This window comes from Sparus aurata, chromosome 10 (genome assembly GCF_900880675.1).
Source record: "Sparus aurata chromosome 10, fSpaAur1.1, whole genome shotgun sequence".
NCBI lineage: Eukaryota > Metazoa > Chordata > Actinopteri > Spariformes > Sparidae > Sparus > Sparus aurata.
The window spans coordinates 28,696,394-28,710,902 of record NC_044196.1 but is presented as its reverse complement, the minus strand read 5'-3'; the positions used below and the strand labels follow the sequence as shown (position 1 = coordinate 28,710,902).

The 14,509-nt window shown below is 40.3% G+C and overlaps 1 pseudogene; it reads left to right on the top strand.

Moving 5' to 3' along the window:
• Positions 1 to 753: 753 nt before the first annotated feature.
• LOC115590244 (interferon-induced very large GTPase 1-like) lies at positions 754 to 12,977 on the top strand (annotated as a pseudogene).
• The last annotated feature ends 1,532 nt before the right edge of the window (positions 12,978 to 14,509 follow it).

Genomic DNA, 14,509 nt, shown 5'->3' with positions numbered 1-14,509 from the left:
TTAACATTTTATCATCACAACCATTTTTCTGCTATTGGCAGCTACCTGACGCAAATTAATACACACAGATAGACAACAAATTCATGTATATTACTATAGAAATAACGTGGCTTATATTTTCTGTAAGATAAGTAGCAGGGAGCAGTCGAGCTTCCACAACCTTCCATTTCATTATGCAACCCTGTGTGTAGTATAATGACGATTAAATTACCTGTAACCCATAAGCTGTTTTTTAATGAATATTCTGTGTACAGCACTTTATTAGTGGCCATTCGGGACAGGTGGGGCTACTAACTGATGAATCCATGTGACTCCAATGATAAGATTTCTCAAACTTTTTAAAGACTTTAGTTCAGACCATGAGGCGTCTTTAATTTCTCTTAATTCTCAGCTTTGGTACATTTAACAGTACCAATGCTCTTTGGAATCCTGCCAGGTCAGGCAGAGGGGACAAAACGCACAGAACTATTGGAATGTGGAGGGTTTGACTGAGAAAAATACCCCTATCTCAATATTTTTACATAATACATCTATGAGAGGCATCACACAATTATGAGAGAAATCCATTCAATCTCACTAAAGAGCTGGTGAAAAGATGTTAAGATTGTTTCAAAAAACTGCAAACCACTCAAATACGTGCTCCCCATTTGCTGTTTCATGACCCTCCTTTTAGCAAAGGGATGGTGCCATGCATAGGTTTTAGTGTTATTGGAAATCACATGATGCACTTCTGGTTAAACAAAACTGAAAGTAACTCTGCAGAATAAAAGGAGACGCCTGCAACAGGCTCTTGGATTGCGGGGCAGAGCTTTATCGTCAGGACAAATACCTCTAATAGTATACTGCATAGAAGAAGAAGAAACTCCAGGATTCTTACAATGGATGAATCTCTCCTACAAAGGTAGGCTATAATTTATTACATCTGTACTTTATATATCAAATGTAAGCTGTCCATACACTAAAACAGAAATATGACTCAGCATATTTTATATGCCCTTGAATCTCCCTTAGTGTGTTGATTCAAGTGATTATTATTTGTTTGGTCAAAATTGCAGTCGGGCAGGCTGCAGAGTGCAATTCATTGTGTAATTTTTGGGTTCTTTATGGGTTCTTTCTTGTTAATTTCAGGAAGAGGAAGTTTGAATAATCTGAACCTCGTGTGAGGTGCCTGAGTGTCACCACAATGGAGAGCTCTGATGAAGAGGTAAACAGTTTTTACAACTTTCTCAAATAATAAAATTATAGGCTAAATATGTGTTTTTTTCCCAGCTGTTGTGAATGGGTTATGATGCTGATATGGCCTATATTATACTTCCGGGTTATTTCTCATTTAATAAGGACTTCCATGATGCATCTGATTCCTTCTCTGAGCCATTCTGTGAGGAAGGAACAGATGCTTCACCAGCACCACAGTCTGACTGTAAGTGTGTCAATAACTGATCCAATTTGATATCGATAACTTAATACAAGCTGTAGTGGGGAGATATACTGAGATTTATTTCTCTCCTCTTTTGACAGATGTCCCTCCACCAGAAATAACAGTTCTCAGTGTTGGCCAGAAGACTGTTTCCTTTGGTATACCCCTCACTGATGACTCTGTTAAGTATACACTGGTATTAGACTACTGCTGTGACACACAGAGAGTCAGTTTGATCAGAGACGACTCCAGCACTGTGAAGGTTGAGGGACTGATTCCTGGGACTGAGTATACTTTCAGCATCACAAGGATTGCAGAAAATGGAAATCGAAGCACAGCAACCTCGCTGTCTGTCTGCACAGGTAAATCTAAAAAACAAATGAATACATGAAAAATCAAACGGAACTAAAACTAAAAAGTGTTGTCTGAATGGTCTTTGTACTCAACATATGAAATTGTTCTTCTTACTAAGAGGTAAGCTCGGAATTTATGTTGCGAAGTAGGGCTGCATGAAAAATCGTTAACTAATCGCGATCTCGATTCACACATACACGTGATCTCATTTCCACACATGGCGATTCTGACGCATTTTATATCTCCAGCTGAATCACAAACGGTCCTATTTTCGTCCCGGATTTTTTGAAGCGCCCCCAAACGTAGCACTTGATTCAGTGGAGGAAGCCCGCCTTCAGTTGAGTGTTTGGAAGGAGTGAGAGTGAGAAGCCGTTTTTAGACAGGGCAGCAAGCCGCCAATCTGCCCGTCCTTTTGGCGGCTAGGTCCGCGGTTTTAGACAGAGGGCGGCAAATTGAGGGTCTGTTTTGGTCCGCCGATTTGCCGCCTCGGAGGGTACACTTATTTCCACCTCGTCTGCTAGATGGGCAACTGGACAGCTGCTGAGATCCGGGAGATGCTAGCGTCTCCTGGATCTCTAGCTTGTTGTTGTAGCGCAAGCTAGGAACGGTCGCTACTTTCAAATTAAAAGCCCCCCGCTAAGAACCCAGTTCTAAACTCCAATGGGGTGCAATGTAAAGCTCTTATTTTGAAGACAAATTCATTGTCAATTGTTCACAGGCCAACTTCGGGCTTCACGCCACGTCACATGTTTACGCCTACCTCTGAGGCGGCTTTTGGAGAAGGAGGAATATTACGCCTCCGTTTTAGAAAGCCGACCACAGCAGCTATCACATATCACCTAGCCAAGGATACGGCCCCAATAAACACTGTACAACATGAGGGATTAAAGGATGCCCTCTCATCTAGGAGACTTTTTTTTTTTTTTTTTTACTTTTGTAAAAATCATTTCTCATCCAATGATAGAACTTCAACAAAACAAAAAAACATTGCTTTGGCAGAGGCATAGTAGTATGCCTCTGCCATACTACAATGTTTTTTTTGCTTGTTCAAGTTCATTAGTGCAATAAACATTTTGTGAAAAAAATCGTGCCAGAGAATCGTGATCTCAATTCGAAGCAAAAAAATCGTGATTTTCATTTTTTCCAGAATCGTGCAGCCCTATTGTGAAGGTTCATGTCAGAATAATGAGGTGGTAAAATGTTCTTCAAAGAATTTTCCGTTCTAAGTGAAACTATTCCATTATTCCCACAGAGCCTGTGCAGGTTGCAGTCTATCAGGTCAGCAGTCAGTCACTCTCTCTGCGATGGGACCCCCCTGCTGGTGACGTGGAGAGTTACATTGTAATGTGTTGCCATGAGGGAGAAATTGTCCAAGAGATGACAACGGACACAAACAAAGTGACTCTCAGCAACCTGAGTCCAGGAGTGTGTTACTCTCTGCAGGTTTCTGCACAACTGAGGAATGGAAGAAAAAGTGAGCCAGCTGTAACATCTGCACATACAAGTAAGTTAAAGAAAATCACAGTTGAAATAAATAATGAAAAATTGTTTTTTTTTAAGTCACAGTTTTTGTAGTAATAAACACATTTCTATCACAGAGATCAAATGAGAGGAATATATTGCATGAAAGCAAATACAGTTCTACAGAAAAACTAAAAAAGTGTCCACAACAAAAAACTTCTCTACTCAGGGTAATGTGGGTTTGTAGAGACATTGATCAATGGTCACTGAATTCTGGATGTGGTACCATGAACATACAGAATTTATATTAAAAAAAAAAGTTCATTCTTATTTCTTCCTGACAACCAGAGATGGTATGTCATACCTCAGTGACATTTACTAATTATGTTACTAGCGGATGTGTAGTGCTACTGTAAAGTAAAGCTGAGTAAACCCTTATTTAATTATCACAGGTCCTTCATTAATTGATAGAAGGATCTGTAAGTCCCTATTTCATAACAGATGTCAAACTACACGCAATCTGTATAATCATTTTTGTAGATCAATGTTAAAAAGCTCAGAACCATAATTCAAGCCGCAAGCAGCATTGAGTGGGCCCTCCCACCTTTGTACACATCAGGGTGCGTGGCAGTTGTGGCCTCATTGCTGGATCTTATTGCTGGCTCTAAGTATTCATGTGTTTTGGACACCACAGAAATGAGTACTTGAAATGAAATAGCCAGGGACATGGGTTATGGCTACTTCCCACCTGTTAAATTTCAGTTACATTTGCAAAGCTGAGAGCTACTTTGTTTAATGTTTGTAGGGGGGGCTATCAATTTGTCCCTTTGTCATTTGTCCAAATGCAAAGACCCACAGCGAACACGTGTTCCAAGTTTTGCAAGTTTTCAAACATCCCTAGCCCCTCAGCGACAACTTTCACGGCCAATAATACATTTGATACATATGTTTGATAAAAAAAACAAAACACGATTTTTGAATGAAACATTGTTAGGGTCTAGAGGCTTCTCTGACCAAATCTGAGGTGAATCTGTTTAATCTGCCTGGAGTAATTTTTTAAGACTATAGCACCTGCAATGTCCTGTCGATTGTAAAAATATGCATGAAGATGTGTTCATAACTTTTAATAAACACATGAAGTTTATGGCAGATTGGCTAAAGTATGTATGAGTTACAACAACTTCCTGTTTCACGGGAATACATTAAGATTTGCCATGTTGCTATGGCCAAGCTGCACAACAAAAACTCACAGTTTATGGTAAGATGCATCATCATTGGTTTTCTGACCAAATGTGAAGTGGATCTGGTTAAAGGGGCACAAGGCTGCTACGTCGCTTTATCCAGAGACAGTCTTGCCTTTTTATTTCCAGTGCACTATTCTTTTACTTTCCATTCCTCCCTTCCCACTCCTGCTTTGTTGCACTTTCAATGGGGGTCAAGGTAAATCATGTGATCATGTTTATTGATAATTAGCAAAGGCAAACTCCACATAAACAGATACAGCAAAAACACGCAATTTAGTAGCAGCAGCTTAACGACATAGCTGCATCCGCGTGTCATTTGCTGTAGTGCACAGTCATCTGCTTTGTTTTACTGACACTGAGATGGAGGATATTGTGGTGACATCCAGAGTTGAGGGCTATAAAGCGTTTTGATGGTGGAATTGAGTGCTACTGGGCACTCATGCCTCGACGACATGTTGAAGTTGTTGAACTGATGTGCAGTTGGCACTAGGGGTGTCAACGTTTACAATTTTTTCTACACGTGTAAACGGGGCTTCTAACCGACGTGTAACCGGTTACACAGAGATTTATGATTTCCTTCTATCGCAGTTGTGGTAGCACCGATGCCAGCAGCAGTCTCTCCCTCCAACTTGTTCGGGTGTTTCCATCGCAGGTGGTTAAGCATGGATCCCGTGCTGTTGTTGTAAGCCAACTATGCCTGACATAGCCTCCACTCAACTTGATTTCCACTGGCAGTTTGTTCAAAAACACACAGTGCTCCGCTTGTTGACTGCCGCCATTGTGTCCCACAGTCAACTTGAAGTGACGTGACGCGACACTGGCTGTGGCTGCGGGGTTTTTAAAAAAAATTGTTTTTATATCAACGTAACATTGTGCCCCATTCATCTATTATGTATGCGGATAACTGCGCTAGTGGGAACATTTAAGTGTACAGTTAGTTAATGTTATTATCTGAAGCTTTCAGGTAACATTATCTTACTTTCACTTTAAAAAATTGCGTCCGTCCAATTTTCCTTCGGGCGTCGGTATCAATTTATAGCGGGTTGGCTCTGGTACGCAATGTAATCTGTGCTACTGTCGGAAAACGGGTCGGATGTGGTGACCCATGCCGGACTCTGCTCTAAGTGAACATTTTAATCCTCTAGCCAATTATCAAGCTAAATATCCAACATGCTAGTTAACGTCAAAGACTGCGGTGGAAGACGACGGTAAAATATTTCCACTGGATTTATTTATGCCTGAATTTTTAAGGTGTGGCGGCTTTTATTTTGCCATGGCGGTGCGCCACAGTCAATAACATGTAGGGGAAACCCTGAATACTATATATATTGATGAGAAATGAACGAGGAGGAGGAGGAGGAAGAAAAAAAGACGTGTAAACGGTTATTGATTTTTCTAAACGGTTATGATTTGTTATCCGTGTACCCGTTTACACGTGTAGACGTTGACACCCCTAGTTGGCACCTTGTGTGGCAGCCACTGCCATCAGTAAGGGTCCTGCAATGAGCTGGCGACTCATTCAGGGTGTATCCTGGCCTTTGCCCATGAGTAAAACCCGCAACCCCTCAGAGGGATAAAAAGCGGCAACATCCTGCGACCCTCACAGAAAAAGCGGAAAAGAAAACAAAACTTATGACAAAATTGGTTCCATGTAGTACTGGCCAAAAATTATTGAACAAAATCTTTTTTGAGTACGAAATGTACTAGGTCAGCAGGTACAACTGCTTCCAGGAAGTAGTCATATCTTTTCATATAGAGTCTAACACTGACAAGGGTTCTTGACTTCTCCTGCATACTTATTACCAAACTGACAGCAAGTGACAAAAAAAGGAAGCAGAATAACCTTCAACTGTACAACAACTCACTTTTACCTCTTTCAAAACCGCTAACATCCAGCTTTTGTCTTTAATGTGAATGTGTGCCATCGGCACTCACTCATGGGTCAATCAACTCTGCACTAATAAGGGTTATTTATGGCCTCCACCTCCAATTTCCTGTAATGGGATCAGAACACTGGCTGAAAATGCTAACATGTGCCACTCTTTAGGTGTGATGTGAAGATATTATCTGTTGAAGTTAAAGGGATAGTTCAGGTTTTTTGAAGTGGGGTCATCTAAAGTACATATCTATAAACGATCTGTTTCCTACCATAATCACCGATCAGCGCAGCCTCAGTTTGGAGAAGTAGAGAGCCGCTCCAGCCCAGACGCTCAGCAGTGAACAGGGTCCAGAGAAAATGCGAAATTAACCACCTAAAACAAGGCTCACCTTAAAAAATCTATAACAGTTCAAGTGGATGTTGTATAGGGAAAATTCACACCGCTTTACATCGCTGTCAGACCGGCCTTTCTTTTGGCACTACATTTTCTCAACCGCAGAACCTCCGTATCCCTACGCATTAGCGCAACTGGGCAACAGGTGATCTGCGAGCGGCGAAATACAGTGCGAGGCCCAGTTGCTGGCCGAGAGGTTTACTTTTGATAAAAACGAAACTTTACAGACCGTAGAAGAACCTCCGTATCCCTACGCATTAGCGTAACTGTGTGGGCTGTTTGAAGATCTTTTGACTTTCCTCTCTTTCTTTATAGCATTCTTTTTTTTTTGTTGATTGAAATTCATTTTCTGTCTCTTAATAAGTTTAGCTCATGCTAATCTGAATCTGAATTTGACTCTAGTCAGTGACTCCAAAAATTACTTTACTCTTCACGCTTAATTTTAGTTAGCGTGTTTCAACCCAATTATCACCTGTAAATCTAAAAATGTCTCTGCTGACAGTTTATAATCATAATGATTCTATTATATTGTATTGTGACTGAGAGCCTGACTCACCATGCAACAAAGATATCTATTTTGCTCAAAATTACATAAAATAATCATCATCTGTGAATAGCAGACCCTGTCTGGCCCTCACTCATGCTGAGGGATGTTTACTGGGTGGAAGTTCACCAAAGACTCGGTAGGGAGGGCTGACTGAGTTGGCGATTTTTTACAATCATTGTGGTAATTTTATTTTTTATACAAATTGTCAAAGACATTGAGTGCAACAACACAATAGAGGAAGGCAACAAAGGCATGTGAGTTTAAGTTTTTTAATCAAAATTGCGTCACATAATCACTGCCAGTAAACTGCCACGTAAAAACATTGGTAATTTTTCCTCATGTAAGTAGCCAAAGACACTACCAAATTACTGTTGTTTCAGGAAAACATGAAATCATCAGCCAGAACATTGGGTCTTGGGTGCAGTTTGGTGTCTCAAAAGGACAGTGATTCCAAACACACATCAAAAGTAGTCTAAATCAGGCTAGAATTGTCCCAGGAAGTGTAGTTTAAAATGTAAAATCAGTGAAGTTAATTGTAGTTTAACTTCACTGATTCTGTCAGGAGGAGTGGTTAACAATTCAGCCAGATGACTACCAGAGACTCCTGGATACTGAAGGCACCTAATTGAGGTGAAAATGGCCAATGGACATTTAACCAAATATTAGAATAACTGTATGTATATTTTTGAGCTAGTAGATTTGGTCACATTTTCAGAAGACCCATAATAAATTTCAATTTGAGGGAAACTTCATGAATGTTTTTTGTGACAAAGTAGTATGTATCCCACTCATTCCATCACAGATAAATGAGAGCTGCAGAAATCATGAGAACTGAAAACTGCTGTGATGTTCTTTGTTTTTGAGTGTATCTAAACTTCTGACTGTATGTTTCATGAAATCATCCACTGTATGACTGATTTTAAATAACAAACATTTTCATATCCACAGAGACACAACTGGAGAGTTTGCTGGAGGATCTGGGGTTGGAGGAGCACTACAAAGAGAAGCTGTCGCTGAGCACAATACTTCAGATTGAGGAGAAGACCATCACTGATGAACCTGCCAAGTGTAATTCAGATCTTTCATGGTATTTTCTAAAGAAACTGATGATGGTCAATGTGACAGCTAGGAATGTGAAATGTACATCTCCATGTGAGTCAACCTGTGAGGCTGCATCAGGGGATACAGAGTCAGATTTTGATGATCTGCTTGACAGTGAACATTCAGGTGAAATGCTGAATCCACTTGACATAATCACCGCTCTCTTCCTGTGCTCTGATGGTTTTGTACAGCAGGAAATGGCTCTCAAAATGTCCATGTGTCAGTTTTCTGTGCCTCTGCTGCTTCCCAATTGTGACACAAAGCAGTGCACACTCATGCTTTGGGCCATGAGAGACATTGTTAAAAAGTACAGACCTCGGTCACTTTCAGAATCCAGGGGCTTTATTGAAGACAGAATTGTTGTCTCTGAACTTCCAATAATATCTTTTGTGAGACTGGGTGAGTGCACCTTGTCCAAGTCAGAGATCCTTAATAAGCTTCTGAGCAATTCTCAGCAGTACCATGACACCTTTGTTCACCATGATATGGAGTGTGGTGACAGTCCAAGGAGAATATCCAATGGATTGGCTGAGATTTCTTGGTACCTTCCTTGTGGGAACAAAAACATGGACATTTTCAGTGAGCCAGTAGCTGTAGCTAACCTTCGTGGAGACATTGCTTCATTTGAAACACAATTTTCGTTTTTGTGTCAGACATCTGCAGCAGTTTTTGTGTTCTTTGACAGTCTGAACTCAGACTGTGAGCTGCTTACGAACCAACAGCACAAGGCAGAGATCTTCTTGGTGGGAAACCATCAAAGCAATTGCTTCAGCATGGATGGTCTAAAAAAGGTAGCAACCAAGTTGGGCTTGACTAAAAACAACATCATTCTTAAGACTAATCAGAAGAATGATGCAGACTTTGTCAAAAAATTGAGGAAAACAATCAGCAATATAGTTGAGAACTCAAAGAGGAAGATGAGCATTGAGCACATGGCTGACATTGCCCATGAACTGAGAATCTGGGTTGATGAAGACTGTCAAGAGTGCCAGACTGCCAAGAAAAATGCTGATGCCATCACTGCAGAAATTCAACACATCCTAAAATATAAAGTAACTCAGCTTCCCCTACAGGATCAAATATGGAAGGAACTGTCTCACTTGGAGAAGGAAGAATTTCGTCTTAGAAAAGTTGGGTCTAAAGACATAGAAAAGTACAAAAGTGATCTTCAGGTACAGAAAAAAAAACTTCGGAAAGAACAGAACTCTCATGACATGTCAAAGGCAATGACATGTTTCATCCAAGCAATATCAAGCCCAGGGACAGAGAGATCATACTTCCTGAAATGGATGCGAATGAATCTCGATAACTTGTCTCGAGAAAAACTGTCTGACCTCAGGGAGCAGTACAAAGAAAAATCCAAAAATTCTAAGAATAAAGAGGAAATCAAAGACATTGACAGACAGCTTTCCAACAGCTCACTGGGGACTGAACACTTCTTCCGCGAAATGGGTCAGATCTATGAAGCTTCACTTTCCCTTCCAGAAGATAACCCATCTCGTCAACAGTTACAGCATCTGCCTCAGCTATGTGCAGGATTGTTGCTCGATGGATTTCCCCTTGAGCTTGTAGATGGAGATGCATCCAACATACCTCTCAGATGGGTGAGTGATGTTCTCTCTCAACTCAATGACCTGGTGTCTCCTAAGAACAAGATACTGGTAGTCACAGTTCTTGGCATTCAGAGCACAGGGAAGTCCACTCTCCTCAACACCATGTTTGGAGTGCAGTTTGCAGTCAGCAGTGGTCGATGCACTCGAGGTGCCTAGATGTTGCTCATCAGAGTCAATGACGATGTTAAAAACTTTCTCAAATGTGACTACATGGTGATCATTGACACTGAGGGCTTAAAGTCACCAGAACTCGCACAACTGGATAACAGCCACGAGCATGACTGTGAGCTTGCAACACTTGTTGTGGGACTGAGTGATATCACCATTATCAATATTACAATGGAGAACTCAACAGAAATGAAAGACATCCTACAGATAGTGGTGCATGCTTTTCTCAGGATGAAAGAGGTGGGCAAAAAGCCTAAATGTCAGTTTGTTCACCAGAATGTGTCAGATGTTTCAGCCCATGACAAGAACTTACGAGACAGGAAACTGCTCTTGCAGCAGTTAAATGAGATGACGCAGGCAGCAGCCAAAATGGAAAAGAAAGAGGAGAACAAGAGCTTCACTGATGTGATGGAGTACAGTCCAGACACTGGGAACTGGTACGTTCCTGGTTTCTGGAATGGAAACCCACCAATGGCACCAGTCAATGCAGGATACAGTGAGGCTGTTTATGAGCTCAAGAAAAACATTATCCAAATGTTAGGAAGTTGTGAGTCATCTGCTAATGATATCTTAGAGTTTACAGAGTGGGTGAAAAGCCTGTGGAATGCAGTGAAGCATGAAAACTTCATCTTCAGCTTCAGAAACAGCCTGGTGGCTGATGCATACATGAGGCTGTGCACAGAATTCAACAAATGGGAATGGGAATTCCAAAAAGAGATGTACAAGTGGGTTACAGAAGCTGACACAAGAATTTCCAAGTTTGGCACAGTTGCTGGAAAATCTGAGACATCTACAATGTCCGATTTTCTCACTAGTTTGAAAAGTGAAGCTTGCACGGTGCTGTCTAAATGGGAGTCAAAGCTTCTTGATAATCTGGCAGAGTACTTTAAACAAACAGACGGCCATGTCTATCTGGTTGAAGGATACAGAGAAGACTTTGTGAACAGTGCAAAGAGCCTTCGACGAGAAACGGAGAGCTCTATTATCAATCAGCTCACAGCAGCAGCTGACATCAGACAGGGAATGACAGAAATTGACAGAATCAAGAAGAATCACACAACACAGATAGAGGAGAGAGTATGTGCATTGACTGAAGAATGTCGGAAAAAAAAGGTCGAGATGACAGACAAGGAGCTGATGGGGGAAAAATTTGATAGATGTGAATAAGCATTGAATGAACTATTTTCCCGCAGCAATATGTCACAGATGTCATTGCAAGAGTGAACCTCTGCCTTGAGAACAAATCTATCACACGGGGCGGTGGTGCATGTATCTGTTCAGTCAAAAAAGTCTTGCAACGATGGTGGACAAAAGGGCCTTTCAAATAGACTGTGAAGGATTTATCAAGCAGTTTTAAACACCATTCAGCAAATTCTTTAATGTTGAAGATCACGTAAATGGCTTTACAAAAGATAGCTGACCGCAAATCATCACGGACTGCACAGAGTTTTGGTGACTGAAAAAGTGGACAGAAAAAACAACTAAACCAGACACTACATCCAGGAGATTCCTACAATGATTGATGAGAAGCTGAAAAATCAGAATGAGAAGATAGAGATTGAGTTTGAAGTTCCTCTCAAACAGCACATCTGTGGATTTGCAGCCAGACAGTTTCAGAAAATGCATGAAGATTTCCTGCGTGAGAATGATCCATACAGATGTCTGAATCACAACAAAGAAAAGTTTCGTGCTGGTTTCAAAGATGTGTTCCATGAATGAGACCAGTGCCAGAAGAAAGCAAAATAATTCACAGAACGCTGCTTGAAACCGGCAGTGGAAGACTTTGTCAATGGTGCCTTGAGTCCTGATATCACTAGTGAAATGCAGCAACAGTTAGAGTTCAGCACACGGATGTTCTCTCAGTATTCAATTTTACTAGATCTGCTCTCAAAGCAGGACTTTGGAAAGTATCAGAGCTGCATTTGCTCATATGAGGAGTATGCCAACAAATGGGTTTATGACCGCATAGTGAGACACTTCTCAAATCAGTCTACAATGTTTGAGTTTGAGGTTAAACATCTCAAGTCAATAATTGAGAGTATTAACGAAGCTATCAACAAAGCTAAAACAAAAAAGAGTGCCAACCTGAAGACATTTGTCATAAATGTCTGTCAGAAACTTGGTGATAAACTGGTAATTTCCCAGGATGCTCTTTGTGCTTTCATGATCATGAACAATGCTGACCAGGAAGAGTTTGCTCACTGGCTCACTGACTGTGTGAAGGACATGGAAGAAGTTCGAAGAAACAAGCATCCACATTAAACTAAAATCTCTTCATGTGAATCCTCAGAAGGAGCTTCTGTCACAAATGATTGGCTGTGGTAAACAGTGTCCATTCTGCAAAGCGCCTTGTGAGGCAGGAGGAAGAGAACATAAAGTGCACCATGCTTCAATACATCGGCCACAGGGTCTGGGTAGATACAAGTGGGATAATTCAAAAAAACTTCTTCTGCTCTGCTCTTCTTCGGTGATCAGTGATGCACGTTTTCGCTGCGCTGCCACAAAGGGTGAATGGCACCCTTACAAGCGTTACACAGAATTTTACCCAGACTGGAAAATTCCTCCAGATGCAAGCCTTCAGGCATCAGACTACTGGAAATATGTGCTGGCAAAGTTCAATGACGAGTTTGCTAAAGCATATGATGCAAACCCTGCTGATATTCCATCAACTTGGAAAGCTATCACACACACACAGGCAGAGGAGAGTCTGAAAAAGACATTCAACATCAAATGAAAGTACTAACGGGGACCGTTGAGCTCAGTTGGTAGAGCAGGCGTCCCATATACAGAGGCTTTGTCCTCGCTGCAGCGGACCTGGGTTTGACTCCCGGCCTGGGGACCATTTTCTTGCGTGTCACTCCCCCCCTCTCTCACCCTGTTTCCTGTCACCTTCTTCAGCTGCACTATCAATAAAGCCATAAAGGCCAAAAAAATACTTAAAAAAAAAATAAGAATGAGAGTACTAACATTCCTTACATGTACAAAGGCACCTTTCATAAATATTTTGTAGCGAATCAGAAACAGTCACATACTGTATACAAGATGATAAGTTTGAAGATATTATCAGTATATGCAGACATTTGGCTACTATGGCTTACAGTGTGGATATCAGATAAAATCATTGCAATTCCTAACTTTAGCTGAGGTTGCAATAAACATGTTTAATCAAAATAATCCACGGTTATAATCACTGTATAAAATGATCGCTGCATCAGCATTTTCAAGAGCTATTTTATATGCTCAGTAGTTTTCAAATATTTCCAGTTTGATTCGAGTTTGAATTTATAATCTTTGTGTGATCAATGAATGTCATTGTATTGTCACTGAAAAAGATATACACAGTTAACCAAGGCAGCAGAATGACAGAAAATAGTTTTTCCTTTTGTCACCAATATTTTACATAGTCTTTCATTTTTTATATGGAAAAACTTTCTGTTTCTGTGATATTTCTGACCTTAAATACTATTAATTTTTTATATACACGTCAGTATTGCATACCACTGCATATTGCATTGCAGTTATTGGACAGAAAGTAAAAAAAAAAAAAAGTAGGTTATTAACTCATCATTATTTGTGTCTTTTTTTCTTTAAAAAAAAAAATCTAATTGCATATGTGATTTTCTTCATTCAAAATCAATAACAGTCACATATTGTATATAAGATGATAAGTTTGAAGATGTTTAAGATAGTGTCAGTACGTGTAGACATTTTGCCAATTTGGCTTGTAATGTGGACATAAGAGAAAGTCATTGCAAATAGTGCTCATCTTCCACTGAGATTCCAACAAACATAGCTTAAAGAGCTTTTTGTGTACTTCGAGTTCATGTAATAATTGGGCATGCAAAGAATTTTCAATTTTGATCTGAGTCTGAATTTGTTATCTTTGTGTGAAAGGTGAGGCAACAATATGTAAATGTAAATGTAAATGTACTTTATTTATACAGCCCTTTACAACAATCCTTTCGGTGTACCAAAGTGCTTTACAGCAGATAAGTAAAAAGAATAAATAAAAACAACAATTTAAAAAAATAAAAACAGTGAAAGCAATAAAATAAAATAAAATAAGATAAAATAAGATTTTAAAAATGTCATCACGCTACTGGGTATTAAAAGCCATCCTAAATAAATAGGTTTTTAGCTTGGATTTGAAGAGGCCCAGGTCAGAAATAACACGCATCTCTGCGGGGAGCTTATTCCAGAGCCTGGGAGCAGCAACAGAAAATGCTCGGTCACCCCAGTGTTTATATTTTGACCTAGGCACTTCCAGCAATGGTTGGTTAGTTGACCTCAGAGCTCTACCAGGATTACGGACAGTTAAAAGCTCAGATAAA